Below are 6653 nucleotides of genomic sequence, written 5' to 3' on the forward strand. Positions count from 1 at the left end.
TCCGAACTCACCAGCTGCTGCAGTCGCCTTGGGGCTTTTGTAGGCTTGTGACAAAGTCCCCATGCAACACAGGGCAGTGGGGGGCAGCAGGGATCGCCCCCCACCTGGCAGAAGATGGTGAATGGGGGCTTTTTTTTAAAAGGGCTGGGAGCTGGGGCGGGTGGGGCAGCTATGGGGAGGGATTGCCCCCCCTGCCTGGCAGCAGCTGGTGAGTGCAGGCTTTTTCTTCAAAGAGCCAGGAGTTGGGGCTGGGTGGGCTGGGAGAGCAGGCTGGGGATGGGGCCTATGTGATTCAGAGATTTGGCTGATTTGGCAGGAGCTGAATCTCTGAATCAGATTCGGCTGAACTGATTTGGTGCAGTGATTTGAATCACTGAATCATATAACTGTCACCCGAATTGGCCAAATCCGAATCAGAAGCGAATACTATCTGCTTTGCACAGGCCTACCGTACAACATATTTGGATTCCATTAAAAGCAAGAAAAGGCAAAAAGCTTCCAACCTTGGAAGCAAGGTAAAGTTGTCTGTTTATGCCTACAGGAAGAATGCCTCAGGAGACGCAACTTGACAGGGAATGAAAATAGCATGGGGAGCAGAGACAAAAAGTAGCTTACACATTATTAAGGTCTTGATGTTACTAGGTTTTGCATTATGAAATCATGTTAATTTTGTATTTTTCCACATAAATGTACTCAACCCATCCTGAATTCCAGAAAATATATACCTTTTTATTTTATTATTTTTACCCTAACTATAGTTTTTATTATTACACGCAATCAAGTCAGGCTTCAGACAGGCAAAACTCAAAATCAATGGGAGTTTTCCATGAGCTGGGGCTATGATGACAGATTTTGGCCCGTGAAAAAAGGTTATAATTGTAATAATACTAGTTTACAAAAATGTATATCAATAACATACGCATCTGTAAAGAATAGCTAAAAGAGGCCAATAACATATTTCGAAACTGGGAGTCAAAGATGTGGTTACAATGTCCCTTTGGGGTGTGGAAAATTGTAAACAAGGATGCTTCTTGTTTAGATTGAAGTACTGTGTTTATTTACACAGAGACAAAACATATTTCCTTTGTCTGACAGGATATAGAATGGAAAAGCTTAGAAGTCACACGGCAAATTGGGGCATAATTCTTCCTCAGATGTAAGGATGGGCATGTTGTGTCTGAAAGTTTGCCTAAGATCTCGCCCAGCTATGCCATTGGTCCAATAAAAGGTATCGTATAAAAAGAAATTCCTTGTCTCTTACCTGTTTCCCGGACCATTGTAGCCACATAGGTAGATGCAGGATTTTGTAGACCGGGGTGTGGGAGCAGTGGCTGGTACTGCACTAGTATCTGGTAAACCAATACAGCTTTTTCCATGGTTGGGTTGTTGGCAACTAAACTGGAGCCCCTTCCCTTCCACCCCAGGTTAATCTTGGTGAAGAGGATGTGTGGACACCCAGCAAGACTAAAAACAAGACCTGTCAAAGGGTGGATGAGCTCCCTGTGAGCCAATGAACATCCATACCTGGAGAGGAGATGGGCACTTCCTTCAGGTCATTTTGCCCCAAGCATCACCAATGATGCAAAGCAACTCAGCTAACTTCATGTGGAGTGGAGGAGGGTTATTGCCGCATCTAAGGTGCCTCAGTGGTTGCAGTGGCCTCAGGACTGACTTGACTTGAAGCTGATCAGAACCCCACCCCCTTACTTGACACCCCCTTTCTTTCTCTTTGTGATCAGTAGCACATTCTCTCCTCTCTCATTTCATTGCTTCCCTGCATGAAATTGCTTCTGTCCCCACTGTCCCTGGCTGTCTTGTAGCTGGGAGGAGCTCCAGAGCTGCTCCTGTCCCACTCCAGCCAGGCTATGTGGGGTGCCAGTTTCAACCAGGGACAGTGGCAGTGGCGGCAACAGTAGGCATATTTCTTTCCCATGAGACTTCTCTCAAACTGGTGAGGAACAACTGAGGGGATCAGGCAGGGAAGAGGACCCCAACTACCACTATTGCTGTCTCAGGCTGAGCCTGGCCCCCAGCTCAGCCTGGTTGGAGCGGGTAAGGAGTATCTCTAGAGTTCTCCCCACCTCTAGCACAGCTGGGGACAGCAGCAGTGGTGGGTGGGGAAGAGGGGGGATGGGAGAAAAAGGGAAGGAACATGCCACTGAGCATGGAGGGGAAGGGAGGAATTCTCACCTTCTATAGGGACTGCTCCCACAGCATAATCTGAAAGTGGAGTGCAACCATGCCACTTGACCCACTCTAGATCTGCCCCTGCTTGGCTACAATATTGCTCCAACACTGCCACAAGTTTGGATATTATTATTTTTTACTCTGGTAAATATTTTCTGTAATCGTATTACCGATACTTCTCAACCTGTGTGACTTATCTGATGAAATAGCATCCAGCTTGAAACAACAATTTTTTCACTTTGAGCTCACAGAGCAAAAATTTGAATGATGAGGTTTTTAATGCTCAGACAATCCTGGTGTTTGCTCGCTTCTTTAAATATCTATCACTGGTTTTAACTTTGCAAGCAAAGTTTCCATTAATTTTTACTAAATTAAAATCACCCTGTTTTGTCCATGTTTATATTGTATGTATTGACTTGCAATTGGATTTGTTTTACTGTTGACATTTTTAATCTTTTTTTTTTTTTATAAAAGGTAAATAAGAGCTTCATGTAAATGAGGCTACTTTAAATGTAAATACTCATGCAGTTTTACATGGTAAACAAGATGCAGAAAGTGAAAGTGACTTTAACCAAAACAGTTTAATTGTCTCAATCTAGTAAAACTTGGAATCTTGGAACAGATTAGTCTGAAATGCTCTGAAAGACATGGTTTTTGTTAAAAAAACAAAAAAAACAAAACAAAACAAACAAACAAACAAACAAACAAAAAACATGATTTTTTTGTAAAAGCATACTAATGCCAGCCATGTCCCTTGCATGTTTTTCAGGTTTTGGTTTGAAAGATTTTCAGTAATCTATGGTAAAAAGAAACCTTCAGCCTGAATAACTTTCATTTTGGAATAAGGAAAATAATGCCTTGACCTGGCAATGGTTGACACAGATGCTTAATTTTACATATGAATAGTTTCATTTACTTCAGTGGGACAATTCATATACTGGAAGTCAAAGGAAACAGTTGTGCACAAAATGAAGTACGTACCACATATTTCTTTGAAGGCTTGGTGATATTGGAAAATAAGACAAAGAACAAATGTGTGATGCTACTTGGTAGCAGAAGCCACTTTGAGTTAAACACAGAATGACATACATCTACCTCTAGCAGGCAGCAGATTCAAAGAAATATAAAAGTTTACTACCTAGAAAGTCATAGCTCCTGACAACAAAACAACAATTTCTTTGGCAGCTATTTTAGTTATTTATTTCTATTTTATGTTCTTACTTTAAAAAAAGTTTTACATGCTACTCTGCAGAGCTGATTAGAAGACAGAATTTCCATTCCGTGGGGAACAAAGACATTTCAAAATTTCCTGCAGAGAAGCCTTTAATTTAGAATCACTGAATCATTTTATTGTGATAATATTATATATGTAAATATATGTAACATTAATGTTACACACAAGTTGAAATGAAATTAAATGAATTGAAGCAATCAAGCAAACAAAATACTTTATCTTACCAAAACAAAAATATCAATATTTGTTGAGCTGAAGCTAGAAAATTAAAATAGGTTGTTTCCATTTTTGCCAGCTAAAATTGACACATTTTTGTGAAATGTTTTGATTTTGACACAGCTGCATTTTTCAACAGAAAACAACTGTACCTCTCTCTAAAAATTTCTTGACAGTTTATTCAGCATTACCACTGAATTAGGCACAATTGCCATCTCTGTGGGTCAAATGTAACTATGTTGGTTTTTCTGAAGTGTTATTGTTTGGGGGATTCACTTGAATCACCTTAAAAAGGTCTGGAGAGGGCTTGTGACTTTCTGAACAGCCCACATCTTAAAAATATCTCAAGGAAGGCATTGAGAAATCAAGACACCTAAAATCAATAGTTGTGTGTGGCTGCTGCACCCTCCCAAAGCACCTCTGCCTCAAACCCTTCCTTTGCTCCATACTGCAAATCTGCAGGTGGTGCTGAGTGCCACTGAGAGCCCTCTGTATATTCTTTCTCCCCAGTATTGTAGAGCTATGGGAGTATATTTAGATCTTTGTGCTTTAGCAGCGATGAGACAGAAGAGGTTTTGTTCTCATTGGATAGCCAAACTGATTCATTGATACAGTTAAACATTTTCCTTAGCTTTTGTGCTATCTAATTTGGACTCTGAATTAAGTGTTGTTATCGGGCTGTGAAAAAATGTTGCGAAGAATGATTAGATAATGCACCAATAAAAACTCTCTGGTGAAAATGATACAAATAGTCCTTAAACAAGTATAACAAGCTATAAAGAAAAACTGCTGTGCTTTAATTTCCCTTTTGTTCTCTTTTAGTTTCCAATATGTCCTTTAATCTCCTAGCTCAAAAGCTTATTTGGCAGAAAAAATGAGTTACGTCAATAGCAGAAGTAGCCAGCAAACTAGAGAGACTACCCTAAATGTATAAACACTTACATTTTAGCAGATGTTGGTAGTAAGGCAAGTGATGATGAAGAATTCTGAGCAGGAGAAAAGAACCAACTTTCTGGCAAATAAAAGCATGGCATCTCAGACTGCCATTGTCTTGTACATTTTGTAATCCTTATTAGCATGATGAGCATTTATTCACACAATTAGTACCATAAAATCAGCAGGATTACTTCAGGAGTATGTAAGTAAGGGTGATAAAATTTGCTCTTTTAAATTTTCAAATGATTTCTTGAGTGATCTGAAAATGCCTGTGTGTAAAACTGCGTTTCAGTGAGTAATCATCACGCAGCCTTCATTTGCTATCTAATCCTTCCCAAATTCAGGTTTCAATTAATCTCAAATCTTTCCTAATTATGGTGTTGAGTATTATGTAGTAGCCAGTATTGCAAATAAAATTAACGTGTACATGGGCATATATAACAGAAACTGTTTTTACACATGCAGTGCAATTTTAACTTTGTTAAAGAGACAGTTTTGAAGGAAGGAAAATAGCCAAAAAATTCTTTTCTTTCAACCTATAATGGAGCCAGTATTTCAGTTTTCAAAATAAATGACTATTTTTTTCCATTAAAAAAAATCATGAGATGCAATCTGAAAAACAAGTACAAGGAGTTCCCAAAGGATGTTGAACATGAATAAAAACATGTCCAGCATTCTTATAATAATACTGTGTTTACATTGTCAATTAATGATTCATTACCCAAAACAGTTTGTGTATTACCACTGTTCCACATTGTGTTTGTGGAACAGTGTTTTCTAGTAAGAAAAGATGTCTTCAATATTTTTGCAACTGTTTTTACTAGAGTACAGGAAAAGAGAAGTTTAGATAGGGAAATTGGTACTGTGCTTTCTGGTTATTCATTTTTTCATTACTATGTTGCCTAGGAGCATTTGTGGACCAGGTGCTGTACAAACACAGGTGCTGTACAAGTGAATTATACTAGGTGCTTTACAAACACAGAAAAAAAGTAAGTCCTTTCCTCCAAAAAGTCCTTACCACTTACACTGGGGCCCTGGACATCTAGGTTCCATTAGGCAAGCCAATTATATCCAGATCTACAAAAAGACAAATGAAAAACCCTGGCTTGAGCTTTCAACCAGAAAAGTCCCCAAAGTACCCAGAGTTATTTCTGTAAGTCTACAGAAGGCTGCTGCCTTGTCAGGGAAGAGGAGCACTCAGTGCCCTTCTTGTACCTAATCCTGTTAAGAGTTCTTTAGGAGGAAGAACTTCTTTGGGGAACCCAGTCTAATAAGTGTACTCATACTACAGCTTACATACCAACAACACTGCATTCATCACAGGACGCAGAAGTCATGGCCACTTCCGTTCAGAAATGGTTGTAGTTAGGCTGCCCATGTTTCCTATGGTATTTCTGTGGTTAGAACACTTATCCATGAAGTAGGGGACTTGAGTTCTGGCTGAGAGGAAGGTTCAAAACCACATATCCCACCAACAAGAAGAGTGCCCAAGCAAACAGGCTATTAAGCTAACCCATCCTGTTGAAGCTGTGACATTACAGCAAAGAATTCAAGATTCATTGACAAAGTGTTTGAACGAGAGTACATTCTGTACTTTGTCCCCACTGAAAACAGGCCTTAGTTCACGGGCAGGCAATTATTTTGGGTGGAGGGCTGCTTACCAAGTTTTGGCAATCTGTCAAGGGCTGTGTGGGTAGCCCCGCCCCTTGACAGGTGCCCTGCCCCCTGGTCACCATCTTGTGTCCAGAAGTCCTGCCCCCTAACCTCTGACCTTTGCCACTAAAAGTCCCTCCCCTTACCCCTGGAAGTACTCCTTTCAGCAAGGGATTTTGCCATCTTGGAACCAGAAAGATACCAAATTATAGTCTAAAAAGTGAACATCTAACGCATTCTTTCATTTGATTTCAAAAAATATTTTTGTCCTGATTTTACATGTGTTTGTGTAGTGTACATAGAGGTGATTGCACAATAGCTTAAAATGAAGTCTTACTCTTGTATATTGTAGGGGGGTATAGATTTGTGGGGGGCTCTGAGTGTGTGGGTGTGGGGTGAGGGAGCATGTGGGAGTGTGTGTGGATAT

The sequence above is a fragment of the Gavialis gangeticus genome, unplaced genomic scaffold (genome assembly GCF_001723915.1).
Source record: "Gavialis gangeticus isolate Ggan-Ray unplaced genomic scaffold, GavGan_comp1, whole genome shotgun sequence".
Taxonomy (NCBI): domain Eukaryota; kingdom Metazoa; phylum Chordata; order Crocodylia; family Gavialidae; genus Gavialis; species Gavialis gangeticus.